At 38.5% G+C, this 18,056-nt stretch overlaps 1 protein-coding gene across 1 annotated transcript in view; it reads right to left on the bottom strand.

The window, feature by feature from the left end:
* The window catches only part of EPHA6 (EPH receptor A6), a 951,964-nt gene that overhangs the window by 122,052 nt on the left and 811,856 nt on the right, over window positions 1-18,056 (bottom strand).

The raw sequence follows: 18,056 nt of genomic DNA on the forward strand, positions 1-18,056 counted from the left end.
TCCTCAGGTAATAATCTTGAAACCCTAGGTCTAAAGTCAGCAGCTGCATGCACACTGTTATTTTGTCTTTTTTCAGCACAAGGAAGCTGGGCCAATGAGCAATGCACTCTCTGCTTAGCTGGACATTCGCTGATTGATCTTTCCAGTAAATCAATTTAGTCTGTGGTTTGTTCTAAAGTCATCTCAAGCAGGAAGAGTAACTCTAAATTAGACAGTGTTGAATGTTGTGAATAAAAAACAAACAGCATGTGGTATTTCCAGTGGTTCCTGGTTAATCATCAAGGTGTATGCTGAGCATCCTGAGAGCTGTGACTAGCATTTGATTACTCCTCATTGATTAGTATTTAGATTAGGAGGACTGAATGTATTTCAGATGTTTGTAGATGTTTTAGTTTCCTGGGCTGCTCAAACAAATCTCATCTAATCGGTTGACTTAAAACAATGGGAATTTATTTGATTATGATTTTGTTGTCAAAAGAAAGTCAAAATCAAGGCATTATCAAAGTGATTCTTTCTCCTCAAAGACTAGTGTTATAAAGCTGAGTCTTGGTGGTCTTTGGTCCTAGGCTTTTCTGTCATATGGCAATGCACATGGCTGCCTCTCCTGTCTTCTTGTTTCCCTTGACTTTTAACTTCTGGCTGCTCCCTGTGGCTTTCTCTGTTTCTGTGGCCTTCCTTATACCACCTTCAGTAATTGGATTAAGGACCCATCCTGATTCAGTTGAGCCATACCTTAACTGAGGTAATTTTCTGAAAAGGTCTTATTTACAAGGGATCACACGCACAGGAATGGAGGAAGATTAAGAACATATTTTTCTTGGGTACATAGCTCCAAGCTACCACAGTGGTTTTTGTACTCTACTTGCACAAGTGCAAGATGAAGGTTTTCCCAGTGTAGCTTGATTCTCATTGGTGCATATGACTTTTAGCTTAGATGGATCTCACTATCTTCAAGATTTCAGATGGGGACATCTATTGGTTCAGTTATTTTGTTTTCTGTGATTCCTAATCTTCAAATTTTCTTTTGTTTTACTATAAAGAAGTCTGTAATGATCACAAAGTACTTTCCTAAGCTTCAGAGATGAGGGCTTTCCAAGGAGTGAATCTTTAGGTATTAGTTTTATCCATTATTATTATTATTGGTTCTCATTTGCAAGTTATGTTCAAGCTTTTTGGAATGGTTTATAAATTTTCCAAATTCTTTTTTCCAATTGTGGACCATTCCATATTGTATCTTTATTAAAAAATCAGCATGCTACTTAAAAATTCAAATTGCAATTAATAAAGCAACCATTACATAAACAGTTTGAAATTCAACAATATCTTCTATTATACTATTATACAAATTCACAAATTTTGTTTAAGTGATAACTGAGCATTAACTTCTGTGCCCTTCAGAAAATACCAATGCGGACAACTTACCATTAAGATTTAGAATCTTGGTCTGCGATCTAAGCTAGTGGATATGGCATTAACCCCTCAAACAGTTATCAGAGACTTGCTCTGTGCTTTGCACATCCTTACTTTAATTCAGTATAAAGCTTTGTTGCCCTTTCATCTCCATTGTTGTGAATTTGCTTTATGGTCTTTGGGCTCAAGGTGTGGAGGCTGCTAATTTCTGAAAACATAGCTTTTATGCATTAGCTCATCAGATTTCTGTTTACAAAACCAAAATTATATTGAAAAACATAAATAAAAACTGTCAGATTTTCTTCTCATGAATTAGTCTATCAAATACTTGCTGGTTCAAGGGCACTTTTTCCTTTGAATTTAGGGAACTTAGTATTGGCACATCTATTCTTCCTCTTCAGCAAATTATAATGGCCCATATATTTGACTGTTTTTGATTGACTGCTATCATAGTATCTGTCAAGTGAGATCGTTTTTTTTGTGAAGACTTATTTTGTTGTTTCCTAAATGGCATAGCTCCTTTCTTGATGATGTATTTGGCTCATCCAGCCTGGATTTTATTGTTTTTCACTCTTTCAAGGTTCACTTGCTCACCACCTTTTTATTGAGCAAGAAAATATTTAAAACTTCACATTGCAGTGTTATTATAACATTGCTAATTTTCTCTCCTTTCTTTTCTTGAAAGTTAGGCTTCTGAACTTAGGTTTGCTTAAAAGAAACTGTTTACTTGATTTCTGAAGTAGGAGACTCTGTGAATTTTGTGTAGGAGACTGTACTTATAATCAATTTGTTGTTATATATAGTTTTATTGATGCAATTATTCAAAATAGTTTAAAAAAAATGGACCCTAGCAGCCATTATATTTAAAACAAAATTTATCTCTTAAAACACAGGAGTGTGAGTCATAATATAACTTTTAATGTTCTTTTTTAGGAAAATAGTGCCTCATTTACATAATTGAGAGCAAAGAGGCTTAACATTTTCTTAATTTAACATATAAGTTTAAGACTAGGTTGCTTAGCAATATTTAAATGAGAGGAGTCCCTCCTATGGAACCCGTTGTAAAACAATTGTCCGTGTGAATGAATGTGTGCCAGATTCAGAAAAGGAAGTGATTTTTTAGCACCTATATTTTAGTCAGACACAAACCATGTAATTAAATGAAAACAACCCAAACTCTAAGTAAATATTATGCAGACTAATTTAGCCACATATCACTAATTATTTCTGCATCAGTAAGTGTAGCTCAGAATCATTCACCAATTTCCCCTTACTGCCAGGTAAGTTCCTTATAGAATCAGTACATTAAAAAAAAAGCAAGGTCTCAGTCCTTATCTAGGTTCTAGTTTTGTACACTTTTTTCCCTTCTATCTTTGACCCTCAATGTACATTTCTAGGTTTTCATACCATTACTGGTTCTTAACATTTCTTTGCAAAAGTTTGAGATCTTGACAAATACAAATCATGGTACTGAAAACAGTTCTTGAAAAACTGAATCTTAAGGATGAGATTTGTGAGTTGGCTCTGGGGTTTTTGGAATTGGTTCTCTAATCTGATTAGATTAAAAGCCACTAATGACTCCATTTCTAATGATCAAGATGGAACTGGAAGTCAATGGTATGAGTTGGCAATAAACATATGCAAAATGTAACCACTGGATATTGTTATTCAAATACTATAAGAGGAAAGGCTCTGAGAGACAGTGTAGTTGATACTTAACAGAGTTTTGTGGAGTTAAATAGTATAATGATGTCAGCTGGTTGTTCTTAAGTATGTTGAGTACAATTCTTAAAGAAAGGGATAGCTCAAAACTTCAAGTTCCTAACGCAAGCACTTCGTGAAGGGTATAAAAATTTCTATGTGTGACCTGAAAGAAACTTTTATTTCTTGTAGCTGCAGACTTGAGAGTTCTGAAAGCTGGACTCAGAGTATGATTGTGTGAGTAACTGAATTGCAACATAAAATTGAATATTTTGCTGGGTGTCTGCTGTTAAAGTGAGGGCATTGATGGTGAAGGAATGGGATCCTCAAGTTGGAATGAGGATATATGAGCTGATAATGATAATGATAATGATGGGGATATTGAAACACTAGGTTCTACTCAGTATTCTTTGCCAGGTAAACCTGTTATAGTCTGCTCTGTGGAATCAGCCACCTAACCTCCAATTTACCCTGAAGAATCAGCCAGAGGTACTCTTACTGAAGAGACAGACCCAGCTATCCCTGAAAAATCTATCACTATCTCCCCTGAGAAAACAGCCCTCACATCTCTACCTGAATAGATAAATTCTGTTTCACAGATAAAAATCTAATGGAATGCCCTCAGGTAGATGCCTTGCAAGACACTACTAATTCCATTCTTGACTCACCCCCAGAACCTCTTTTTCTTCCAGGCCTATAGCTAAAGTCCCAACAGACCCTGAAAGGTGAAGTACAAAGTGTGACCTTTGAGGGGATGTGCTACACTCAAAAAAACTGCATGATTTTTTCAATTTATATAGACAGAAATCAGGGAGAATATATATGGGAATAGATATTAAGGATGTAGGATTATGAAGACGGAATATATATTGGATCCAACTGAATTTATTGATATGGGCCCATTAGGCAGAGATTCTGGATTTAATATTGTAGCTCAAGGGATTAAATATGTCTCTAATAGTTTGGGTGATTGGCTGAAGCATGGTGCAAAAGTGTCCTACATTACTTGAACTTCACTGGTATACTATAGATGAAGGAATCCAAAGACTTGGATGTTAGAATGGATTTATCATGTAAGACCTGTTCACCCACTCTAGAAACGCCCAGAGGACACATCTTTCACAGAACTATGAAGAATAAATTGAGAAAGAAGATCCACCATCCCTAAAGACTTCCCTGGTCACTCTGTTTTCTAGATCAGATATTACTGGGAGAACTGTTGCTACTGAATTGGATCCTTAAATACAATGGAAATGATCAGATAACATGTTGAAAGAAGCCAAGTGGCAGTACTTAATTGTTAAAGACAAGGTAGGTATGGGCTACTGTGAAGGACAGCAGAGTCAAAACAGCAATCAGAATCATCTGAATTTCAGAGACCTATGGGTTGATTAGATCTCGGGGACGTTTACTATATTCTTACTTGATCTGTTAATCAGAAGAATTCTAGGTCAAGTGGACAATAGACTAACTTGAATCACAAAAACAGAGTTACAATTCCTTAATCAATTCCCAGAATTGATACAGCTTAATGACCCAAAGCCTCTTGAATGAAAGAAAGGCCATGTCCCCTTGGGGGACTGCCAAGAATTTATATTGTTGTTCATCCTCCTGGTCTTCCCCAAAGGGACCTACAGCCTTTTACCAGGGTGACTGTTCATTGGGGAAGATGAAATGATCATATATTTTGAGGTATATTAGACTCTAGCTCAGAACTGACATTAATTCCAGGAGACCCAAAATGTTATTGAGGCCCACCAGTCAGAGTAGAGGCTTATGGAGGACAGATGATCAATGGAGTTTTAACACAGGTCCATCTCATAGTGGGTCCAGTGGACTTCTGAATCCAGTCTGTGGTTATTTCTTCAGTTCCACAATGTATAATTAGAATAGACATATTCAGTAACTGCAAAAATCCACACATTGGCTCCCGATTGGTGAGTGAGAATTATCGTTGTAGGAAAGGCCAAGTGGAACCATTAGAACTGCCTCTACCTAGCAAAATAATAAATTGAAAGCAATATTACATTCCTGAAGAACTGCAGAAGTTAGTGCCATCATCAAGAACTTGAAGGATGCAGGGGTGATGATTCTCACCACATCCCTATTCAACTCTTATTTGACCTGTGCCAAAAACATGGATCTTGGAGGATGACAAGTGGATTCTAAAAAAACTTAACCAGTGGTAACTCCAATTGCAGTTGCTGGTCCATATGTGGTATCATTGCTGAGCAAATCATCACATCCCTTGTTACTTGGTATGCAGCTATTGAGCTGGCAAATACTTTCTCAATATCTGTTAGTGAAGACAACCAGAAACAATTTGCTTTCAGCTGGCAAGATCAGCAACACATTTTCACTGTCCTACCTCATGGGCATATCAATTTTCCAGTCTTATGACTCTATAAGACTAGATTCCAATCTAGGCTGTAGTGTCCATAATAGCCTTTCCCTTCCACAAAACATCACACTGGTCCATTATATTGATGACATTATGGCGAATGGACCTAGTGAACAAGAAGTAGCACTTATTCTAAACTTTTTGTAAGGCATTTATTTGCAAGTCAGAATGTGGGAGGTAAATCTAACAAAAATTCAGGGACCTTCCAACTCAGTGAAATTTCTAGGCAAACAGTGGTGTGGGGTATGCCAAGATTTCCCTTCTATTAAGAATAAGCTGGTATATCTGGCCCCGCATACAACCAAAAAGAGGCAAAATGCCTAGTTGGCCTGTTTGGATTTTATATGTGCTTACTTCAGCCAATTTACCATGTGACCTGAAAAGCTGCTAGTCTTCAGTAGGAACCAGAACAAGAGGAGCTGCAACAGGGACAGCTCCTCTGCCACTTGGGTTATATAATCCAGAAGATTCAATGGTGCTGGGTTTCCGTGGCAAACAGATAATGCTGTTTGGAGCCACTGGAAGCCATTGGCATACCGTTAAGATTTTAGAACAAAGTCCATCCATCTTTGCATTTAATTACTCTCCTTTTGAGAAGCAAATTTTGGCTTGCTATTGGGCCTTTCTAGAGACCCAATGCTTAGCCATGGACCACCAAGTTACCATGAGAGCTGAGTTGCCCATTATGAGCTAGGTGTTATCTGAACCATGAAGCCATAAAGTTGGATGAGCAGCACACCATCATCAATTGAAAGTGGTATACATGAGATCAGGCTTAAGCACGCCCTGAAGGAATAAGTTACATGAGGAAATGGCCAAAATACCCATGGTCCCTTGAGATGGTTTGAAAGGATCACATACCCTAGAAAAGCCATGTTTTAATCCTGATCCAATCTTGTGGGAGCAACCATTTCTTTTAAACCCTATTCAGCACTGTATGTTGGAAACTTGATCAGATTATCTCCACAGAGATGTGGCTCCATCCATTCTACATGGGTCTTGATTAGTTTACTGGAATCCTTTAAAAGGGGACGCTAGCAGATGTTGTCATGTTTGCAAAATGCCTTTACAGTTGAGAAAGAAACCCTGAACTTCATTGGCTTTTTTGAGTGAAGATAATTTCTTGTTGGTGCCTTACTTTGGACATTTTTATAGACTTGCTTCAACTGGGACATTTTCATGGACTTAGAACTTGTAACTTATTAAATTCCCCTTTTAGAAAGTCATTCCAAAAATGAAAACAAAAAAGAATAAAAATTAGAAAAAAAAAGCCATTCCAGTTCTGCCACATTGCATTCTGGCAGCTAGCACACTAGAACATCCCTACTTCTGACACTTTACTTTCTCTTTCCCAGCCTGCGTCTATGGCCTCTTGGGGAGTTTTTTACCATTAGCTGACTGAGGATGAGAAAACTCAGACCCTGTTTACAGGTGACTCTGTATGACATACATCTGAAAATGGACAGCTGCAGCATTACAACCCTTTTCTGGGACATACCTAAAGTTCAGTGGTAAAGGGAAATCCTCCCAAGGGGCAGAACTTCAAATAGTATACCTAGTTGTTCATTTTGCCTGGCAGAGTAAATGGCTGGATGTGTGTTTGTATAGTGGTTCATGGGTTATGATCTGTGTTTTGGCTTGTTGGTCAGGGACTTGAAACAACATAATTGGAAAATTAGTGGCAAAGATGTCTGGAGAGACATATGTGGATAGAACTTCTGAATGGGCAAAGAACATGAGGATATTTGTAGCCTATGTGAAAGGGTGACTTCAGCAGAGGATGATTTTAATAATCAAGTGAATAGGAATGATCTCTTCTGTGGTTACCAGTCAGTGAAATTCTTAGCTACTCCTGTGATTGCCCAATGAGCTCATGAACAAAATGGCCACAGTGGTACAGATGGAGGTTTTTCATGGGCTCAGCAATATGGACTTCTACTCATCAAGGCCAACCTGACTATAGCCACTCAGAATGCCCAATCTGCCAGTAGTGGAGACCAACATTTCATTCTCTGATATGGCACCATTGCTTAAGCTGATAGCCTGGTACTTGGTGGCAGGTTGATTACACTGGAACACTTCTGTGATGGAAGGGGCAGCATTCTGGAAAAGGATTAGCCTTCTTGAATGCAGTGCTTCTTCTATAAATACCATCCCTGGGCTTACATTATGCCTTATCTACCATCATGTATTCCACACAGCATTACTTCTAACCAAGGAACCTATTTCACAGCAAATGAAGTACAAGTTGGGCACATACTCATAAAACTCACTGGTCTTACCATTTTTCTGATTATCCTGAAGCAGCTGGTACAACAGAATAATGGAATGGACTTTTGAAGACTCATTTTTGGCCCCAACTGGGTGGCACTATCTTGTAAGACTGGGGCAATGTTCTTCAAGAGGCTATAAATGTATTCTATTAATCAGGTCCATTCTATGGTACTTATTCTCCCATAGCCAGGATTCATGGGGCCAGGAATCAAGGGGTAAAAATGGAGTGGCACCACTCACTATTACTGATAGTGATCCACTAGAAAAATGCTTGCTTACTATCCTCACAGCCCTTATCTCTGCTGTTCTAGAGATCTTAATTACAAAGGAGGGGTGCTTCTACAATGATCACATTGAACTGTAAGTTAAGATGGCCACCCCGTCACTTTGGGCTGCTCATGCCTCTAAATCAACAAGCAAAGGAGGGATTACCATACAGGCTGTGGTGATTGATCCTGATTATCAAGGTGAAAAGGGACTTCTGTGATATGAAGTGGGTAAAGTAGAGTTGGCCTGGAATATAGGAATCAAGGTTTGAGCAACCCCAAACCATGGAAACACAAAACCATGGACACTGGTGTGCTTGCTGAGAATAAAAGGAATATGGAATGGATAGTGGCAGAAGGTCATCATAAATATGAGATTCATCTATGTGACCAATTTAAGAAACCAGGGATGTAATGTTTATGAGTATTTCTTCCTTGTTTTGTTATGAATATGTTTGCATATGTACATAAAACAAAAATCTTTTTTTCTTCCCTATTTTATCCCCTTATCATAGAATATAAGTTGTATTAACCTCATGGTATAACATTTAAGTTACAGGATATTAAGTTTAAGAGTAAATATTATTCATTGGCGTGGTCTTCTTCTAGGTAAAGAGTGTCTTCTTCTTGCTGTACATAAGATAATTGAATTACGGTAGCAAAATTATGACTGTTATTTTATTTAGTGATTAAATATGGTTTAAGGAGATGTTGTATGGTTTCCAAGTTGACAATGGGTTGACTGTGATAGTTAAGATCATGTATCAACTTGGCTACACAATGGTATCTAGGTGTTAAAGCAAGCACTAGCTTGATAGTTACTGTGAGGGTTTTTTGTGTATTTAAATCATTAGTCAGTTTATTGCATCCATGGTTGATTACACCTTCAATCAACAAAGGAGACTGCCTTCAGCAGTGATACAAGTCTTACTCAATCAGTTGAAGGACTTAAAGGGAGAACTGATGATTTCAGTAGTTAGAAAGAAGAATTTCTATTTCTATTTCAACCACCCAATTTCTCTTGAGAAATTAATCGAAACCTTCATTGGAGTTCCCAATTTGTGGCCTGCCCTATAGAATTTGGACTTGTTAATTCCCATGGCCATGTGAGCCAATTTCTCTATTAAATATCATAATATTGATATATACATATACATATACATAAACATATACATCCTGTCAGTTCTGTTCCACTAGAGAATCCTAAGCAATACAGGGCCTAAGTGCCTTATTGGAAAATTCTCAGATACTCTTCTTGCTGCCTTTCCTGCTGTATTGTCCACTGTTGGTGTCTGCACATTGGTATGTTTTACTATTCTGCACTGTATTTAGTTTTCCTTGGTCCATTTATCTGTGTAGCCATTTATCTTTTCTCAAGAATCCTTTCATTTTTGGTTATTGGCCCTCCACAGAATAGGGCCTTAAATAAGAAAGCTCCTGTGATGATTAGGTTCTGGTGTCCACTTTGCCAGGTGATGTGCCCCATTGTCTGGTTAGGTAACTACTGGCCTGATTGTTGATGCAAGAATATTTCATGGCTGGTTGATAAATCAGAAGGGTATTTTATTAAATCATCAGTCAGTTGATTGCAGCTGTGGCTGATTACATCTGTAGTCAACTAAGGGCATGTGTTCTACAAATGAGATAATTCAATCAGTTGAAGATTAAAGAAGAAGAAAGACTTTTTCACTGTTTCTTCAGCCATTAAGGTTCTTCTATAGAGTTCATAGAGACCCTTCATTGGAGCTGCCAGCTTCACAGTCTGCCCTACAGATTTGGACTCTTCCATTCCCACGGTGGTGGGAGACACCTATAATAAATCTAATATCTACAGATATCTCCTGTTGGTTCTGTTTCTCTAGAGAACCCTAACTAATATATCTTGGTATCAAGAGTGGTTCTTGAGAAACAGAATCTTATAAATGAGTTTTTGTGCTAATTTGAAAGGATTTATGTACCCTAGAAAAGCCATGTTTTAATCCTGATCCAATCTTGTGGGAACAATGTTTCTTTTAATCTCTATTCAATAATGTAGGATGGAATCTCTGCCTAGATGTGACATGCCCAATTGTGGACCTTGGATTAGAGGGAAATGTGACTCCACCCATTCCAGGTGGTTCTTGGTCAGTTTATTGGAATCTTTTAAAAGAGGAAGCATATTGGAAAAAACTTCAGAATGATGAGATAGCCATGAGAACTACCAGAGCCCATGCAACCACGAACCTTTGGAGATGAAGAAGGAATACATCCTGGGGAGCTTCATGAAACAAGAAGCATGGAGAGAATGCTAGCAGATGTCACCATGTTTGCCATGTGCTTTTCCAGGTGAGAGAGAAAACTTGAACTTCATCAGCTGTTTTTGAGTGAAGATAATCTCTTATTGGTGCCTTAATTTGGACATTTCAATAGGCTTGCTTTAATTGGGACATTTTCTCGGCCTTAGAACTGTAAACTTGTAACTTAAGTTCTGCTTTTTAAAAGCTGTTCCAGTTCTGGTATATCACATTCCGGCAGCTAGCAAACTAGAATAGTTTTCTGCTATGGTGAGAGTCAAAGGCACTAATGACTCTGTTTCCAATAATCAAGGTGGCACTGACAGTCCATGGGGTGAGTTGGCAAGAGAGATATGCAAAATATCACCATTGGATTCTGCTAATTGTATGCTTATACAAAGAAAGACTCTGGGTGAAAGTATTTTTGACACCTTCATGTAGTTTTGTGGAATTAAGAGGTATAATGATGTTGGCTGATTGTTGTTAGATATGCTGGAAACAGTTATGAAGGAAATGGATGAGTTGAAGGCTTCAAATTTGCAACTTAAGTGCTGTATGAAAAATGTGGAAGCTTCCATGTGTGCCCTAAGAAAACCATCGTTTCTGTGGTTGAGACTTAAGATCCCTGAAAGCCAGACACAAAGCCTCATTGTGCGAGTAGCAGTTTTACAACTTAACAAGGTAAACTAAAATCTCAACCTTGCAGGATTTCTGCTGTTAAAGTAAGAGCTTTGATTGGAAAAGAAAGCGATTCTGAAACTTTGGATGGTGACATATGGCTTGATAATGATGGCAATGGGGAGATGAAATCCCTGGAATCTGCTGAGCCTTTGGTAAATAGACCTGCAATGGACTGCCCTGAGTAAAAAGCTTCCCAAACTCTGGCCTGCCCTGAGGAAACAGCTTTCTGGCCTCCAGTCTGCCTAGAGGAGTCTTCCATCCAGCCTCCACCTAAAGAGATTAACCCTTTAGTGTCTGCTCTACCAGTAACCACATGTCCTGGGGAAACAGCCCTCACTCCTTTAACTGGAATGACTAATCCTGTTTCACGGAATGAAACTACAAATGAATGCCCTGACATAATTGGTTTGAAAGTCATTTCTATTTCTTTTCATGGCCCACCACCATTACCCTTTTTCCTTCAAGACCTATAACTAATGTTCAAACAGGCCCTGAAAGGGAAGTACAATATGTGACCCATGAGGAGGTAAGCTATACTCCAAAATAACTGCATTAGTTTTCCAACCTATACAAACAGAAATCAGGGGAATATGTATGGGAGTGGATATTAAGAGTGTGGGATAATGCCAGAAGAAATATAAAGTTGGATTAAGCTGAATTTACTGATATCAGTCATTAAGCAGAGAGTTTTCATTCAATGTTGTAGCTTGAGGGGTTAGAAAGGGCATTAACAATTTGTTTGGATAATTGGCTGAAATACGGATCAAATGGTGGCCGACAGTACCTGAGGTAAAAATGCCAGAATTGCCCTGGTATAATGTAGACTAAGGGATCCAGAGGGTTTGAAAGACTGGATTTATCATGGAAGACCTGCTCACACATCCCAGGAATGTCCAGAGGACACATCTTTCACCAGAACCTTGAGAAATACATTCATGAGGCTAGCTCCATCATCCCTGAAGAGCTCTGTAGTTGCTCTTCTCTGTAAGTCAGATATTACTGTGAGAACTGTTGTTACTGAGCTGGAATCCTTAAACACAATGGGGATGATCAGATCTTGAGTTGGCAGAAGCCATGTGGCAATTGTTAATCACCATAGACAAGGTGGACATGGTCACCATAAAGGACAGCAGACTGAAAGCAGCAGTCAGAATAATCTGACTTGCAGAGACTTGTGGCATTGGCTAGTAGATCATGGGGTACCTAGAAGCAAAATAAATGGGCAGTCTACTAAATTCTTGTCTGGACTGTATAAGCAGAAGAATTCTGGATCAGGTGAACAGAAGAACTTGAATTACAAAAACAGAGCATCACAGCTCCTTAATCAATTCACAGACTTGAGACAGTTACAGACACAGAGTCCCTTGAATGAGAGGGCCAGGAACCCTTGGGGAAGGACCCTGTTACAGTCCCGAAAATTTACATGCTTAACCTTCCTCCAAGCGTTCCCCAAGGAGATCTATGGCCTTTTACCAGGCTAACTGTGTGCTGGGGAAAAGGAAATGATCAGCTATTTTGGGGATTATTAGACACTATTTCAGAAGTGACACTAATTCCAGGAGACCCAAAATGTCACTCTGGTCCAAGTCGTATTGTGGCTTATGGTGACTGATGGAGTTTTACCACAGGTCCATCTCACAGTGGGTGCAGTGGGTCCCCGGACCCATCCTGTGGTCATTTCTCCATTTACACAATGCATAACTGGTGTTAACATACTCTGTAACTGGTAGAACCCCCACACTGGTTCTCTGACTCTTGGAGTGAGGGCTATTAGGGTAGGAAAAGCCAAATGGAAGCCAACAAAACTTCCCCTACATAGCAAAATAGTGAATCAGAAGCAACACCATATTCCTGGAGGGATTGTAGAAATTAGTGCCACTCTAAAGGACCTGAAGGATTCAGGGGTGGTGATTCCCACCACATCCCCATTCAACTCTCCCATTTGGCCTGTGCAGAAAACAGATGGGTCTTGGAGGATGGCACTGGATTATTGTAAACTTAACCAGGTGGTGATGCCTACTGCACCTGCTGCTCCAGAGGTGGCATTATTGCTTGAGCAAATGAACACATTGCCTGGTACCTGGTATGTAGCTATTGGTCTGACAAATACTGTTTTTCTCAATAGCTATCAGAAAGAACCACCAGAAACAGTTTGGATTCAGCTGGCAAGGCCAGCAGTGTATCTTCACTGTCCTGCCTCAGTGGTATATCAACTCTCCAGCCCTATGTCACATTCTTGTCCACAGGAACCTTGATCCTTTGTCCCTTCCACAAGACATCAGACTATGGTCTATTATATTGATGAAATCATGTTGACTGGACCTAGTGAGTAAGAAGTAGCAACTATTCTAGACTTATTGTTAAGGTATTTGCTGTGTCAGGGGTTGGGAGATATGACCAACAAAAATACAGGGGACTTCCACCTTAGTGAAATTTCTTGGTGTCCAGTAGTGTGGGGCATGTTGAGGTATCCCTTCACAGTGAAAGATAAGCTGTTGCAGCTGGTCCTTCTTATGACCAAAAATAGGCACAATGCCTAGTTAGCCTCTTTGGATTTTGGAGACAACATATTCCTCCTTTGGGTGTGCTACTCTGGCCCATTTACTGAGTTACCAGAAAAGCTGCCAGTTTTGAGTGGGGACCAGAACAAGAGGATGCTCTGTGACAAATCCAGGCCGCTGTGTAAGCTAATCTGGCATACATGGGCTACATGATCCAGCAGATCCAATGGAGTTGGAGGTGTCAGTGGCAAAAAGGGATGTTGTCTGAGGCTCTGACAAGCCCCTGTAGGAGAATTACAATGCAGACCTTTAGGATTTTGGAACAAAGCCTTACCATCCACTAAGATAACTACTCTCCTTTTGAGAAATAGCTTTTAGTCTGCCACTGGGCCTTAGTAGAGATTGGACACTTAACCAGGGCCACCAAGTTACCATGATACCCGAGTTGCCTATCATGAGCTGGGTTTTGTCTAACCCATCAAACCATAAAGTTGGGCATGCACAGCAGCATTCCATCATAAAATGGAAATGGAACATAAGAGATAGACCTCATACATGTCCTGAAGGCACAGTAAGTTACATGAACAAGTGGCCCAAATGCCCACTGCTCTCACTCCTGCCACATTACCTACCTTATCTTTCCCAGATCAGGGCTATGGCCTCTTGGGGATTTCCTTACAGTCAGTTGACTGAAGAAGAGAAAATTTGGGCCTGGTTTACAGATGTTTCTGCATGATAGGCTGGTACCACCTGGAGGTGGACAGCTGTAGCAGCATAACCCCTTTCTGGGATGTCTTTAAAAGACAGTAGTGAGGGGAAATCCTCCTAGTGGGCAGAACTTCAAGCAGTACACCTAGTTGTTCATTTTTCTTAGAAGGGTAATTAGCAGAGGTGCACTTACATACTGACTCACGAGCTGTTACTAATGGCTTGGCTGTATGATCAGGAAGGAGCATGATTGGAAAATTTCTGACAAAGAGGTCTGGGGAAGACGTATGTGGATAGGCATTTTTGAGTGGGCAAAAACCATGAAGACATTTGTGTCCCATATGAATAGGACAGAGGGTGAATTCAGCAGCAGAAAGTTTTAATATTCAAGTGGTTAAGATGACCTGTTCTGTGTCATCCTCTTTCCCCAACCACTCCTGCCGTTGGGCTCAGGAACAAAGTGGGCATGGTGGTAGGCATGGAGGTTATACATGGGCTCAGCAACATGGACTTCCATCCACCAAAGCTGACCTGACTACAGCAATTGACAAATGCACAGTCTGCCAGCAGCAGAGACCCACACCATTCCCTGAGGTGATCAGCCTGCTACCTGATGGCAGGTTGATTACATTGGACCAGTTCCATCACAGAAGGGGAAGCAATTTGTTCTAACTGGAATAGACAGAGACTCTGGATATGAATTTGTCTTCATTGTAAGTAATGTCTTCACAAAAACTGCCATCCATAGACTTACAGAACACCTTATCCATAATTATGGTATTCCACACAGCATTGCTTTTGATCAAGGAACTCACTTCACAACAAATGAAGTGTGGGAATGGGCACATGCTCATGGAATTCTCTGGTCTTACCATGTTCCCCATCATCCAGAGGCAGCTGGGTTAATAGAACAATGGAATGCCCTTTTGAAGACCCAATTATGGTGCCAACTAGATAGCAATACCTTGTAGGGCTGGGGCAATGTTTTACAGGAGGCTGTGTATGCTCTGAATCAGCATGCACTGTATAGTCCTTTCTCCCAAAGCCAGGATTCACACGTCCAGGAATCAAGTGGTGGAAATGGGAGTGGTACCACTCAGTATCACCCCTAGTGATCCACTAGAAAAATTTCTGCTTCTTCTCCATGAAACCTTAAGCTCTACTGGTCTACAGGTCTTAGTTCCAAAGGAGGCATGCTCCTACCAGGAGACACAACAAATATTCCATAGAACTGAAAGTTAAGACTGCCATGGCCTCTTAGGGCTTCTCATGCCATTGAATCAACACCCCAACTGTACTGTCTGGGGTGATAGATCCTGACTGCCATGGGGAAAAAAGGACTGTAGCTACTCAATGGAGGCAAAGAAGAGTTTCCTTGGAATACAGGAGATCCCCTAGGGCATCTGTTAGTACTATTATACCCTGTGATTAAAGTCAATGGAAAACTGCAACAACCTAATCCAAGAGGGACTACCAATGGCCCAGAAACTTCAGGAATGAAGGTTTGGTCACTCCACCCGCAAAGAACCAGGGGCAGCTGAAATATTTGCTGAATGTAAAGGGAACATGGAATAGGGAGTAGAATAAGGTAGTGATAAATATGAACTATGATGAAGTGACCAGTTACAGAAATGAGGACTACGATAGTATGAATATTTTCTCCCTGTTCTGTTCTGAGTATGTTTGTATTTGTACATATGTAAATATCTTATTTTCCTCTTATCATATGATATAAGTAGTGCTGTTTATGTTGTAGTATTTAAGTCATAGGATATGAAGTTTAAGAGTGAATGTTACTAAGGACTGGCACCTGATTCTGGACAGATGTAGTGCATTTCCCATTGTATGTAGGACAGTTGAGTATTGTTAGGTGAAGCATATGTCTATTATTTTGTTCTATTTGGAAATTAAGCATGTTTCAAAGTGATTGTGTATAGCTGCCAAGTTGACAAGGTGTGGATTGTGATGGTTAGGTTCTGTTATCAACTGGGCTAGATGATATGCCCAGTTGTCTGGTCAGACCAGCACTGGTCTGACCATTGCTGCAAGGATATTTCAGGTCTGGTTGTTAAATCAGAAGGCTGGTTCATTAAATCATCAGTCAGTTGATTGCAGCTTATGGCTGACTACACCTGCAATCAACTAAGGGCATGTCTCCTACAAACAAGATAATTCAATCAGTTGAACACAAAGGAGAGAGACTTTTCACTGTTTCTTCAGCCAGTGAACCTGGCTTAATTACATTATTTGCCATTTAATTGACACTTCTTAAATTGAAAAATTTATTTTTTTATTTGAGACATAATCTATAGCTTTTCAGAGTCACTTTTTTTTGTGTGTTAATTTTCTGATTACCTAATTTGCTGTTTAATCCTATAGTTCAATCTAAATTTACAACAACACTGCTCTGGGCTTCTCAGTCTCTATAATCACATATGACAGAGTATGTTGGCACTCTGAATGTCAAATTATATCCAACAAAATATGTACCTGCATCAATATTTGGATTACCCTCCCTATTTTATTAGTACCTTAAATTTAGTTTCAAGCTTCTCATTTTAAAAAGCAGTTAAAATAGTATTTTAATAAGCAAATTTCAAATGTATCTATATTATACAATTATTCCAGAAGTTATTTCATATTTATTTTACTCTTTTAGTAGACTGCAACTGATGTAACATTAATATAAAATAATTATTTTATGATTATTACAAAATATAATAATTGTAAACACTAATGTGCTTAATAGAAAAATCTTAAATGAATTGTGTTATAATTCTAAACGTTGTTTAAGTTATACATTTGTAAAAATATAAGAGAAAAAGTAAGGGTCTTGAAAAAACTGAAAATAATTATGAAACTTTTATTGTAGAAAATGGAGTTGAAAATATAGTTTTTTCTGAAATAAATAATTTATTTTTAGCTGACTTAGAGTTTTATTTTTATGAAAATTTTTGGTCAAATTAAAAGATCAATAGGTTCTGCTATCTTATACATATGGCACTGAGAGATTAATTTTCCTTAGAATTGTATTTCTTTGTTGACTGAATTAGTGAAAATATCATTAATAAGTTAACAGAAAGCATTTATTCAAAGAAAACATAGTAAAGGCATAAAATATTTCATTTAAAGTGCTAAAGTTTCATTTAACTGTACTAATTTAATACAGTAAAACTTCATAAAAGCATACTGAAAAGGAATTACAAGGAAACTAAATAATGATGCTTTACTTTTTAATATGATATTTGATGTTAAAAGCAGAGAACAGAGAAAAATATCTTAAATAGTTATATTGACTTATTTTTTCATTGAAGCTGATTGTGAAGTGAGTCAATGGTGAAGATTTTATTTAAAAAAACAGTATATAGTCTGATCTTAGAAAGTGGTAGCTTTAAGATAGCTGAATAGAGGCTTTTAGATTGAATTACTCAAAATAGTAACCAAAGAAATCAATGGAATGAATTATGTTTTAGGCATACAGGAATATTTAAAGTATTTATGAGTTAAACTGAGATCATAAAATTAACAGATGACCATTTAATAAAGTTTTTATTCTTGTTCACATAACCCTAAATATCATTTGGAAAAAGGTTGTAGAGTGTACTGATGTATCTATAGAGGAACCCATATTGGTCATTTTTAAGTATTCATAGACTTTCCATAAAATTTGCTGTGAGAAAAAATAGTTACTTAACAAAAGTTGGTTCCTAACTTTCTTTGACCTATAAACTGATTCCATCATTGGCCTTTAAAAGACTCTATTTAAAGGGGTTATTATTAAGCCATCAAAATTCCTCAGGCAAAGGCATATTTATTATGAGTGCAGACATGAAATGGACCT

Source organism: Tamandua tetradactyla, chromosome 10, assembly GCF_023851605.1.
Source record: "Tamandua tetradactyla isolate mTamTet1 chromosome 10, mTamTet1.pri, whole genome shotgun sequence".
NCBI classification, from domain to species: Eukaryota; Metazoa; Chordata; class Mammalia; order Pilosa; family Myrmecophagidae; genus Tamandua; species Tamandua tetradactyla.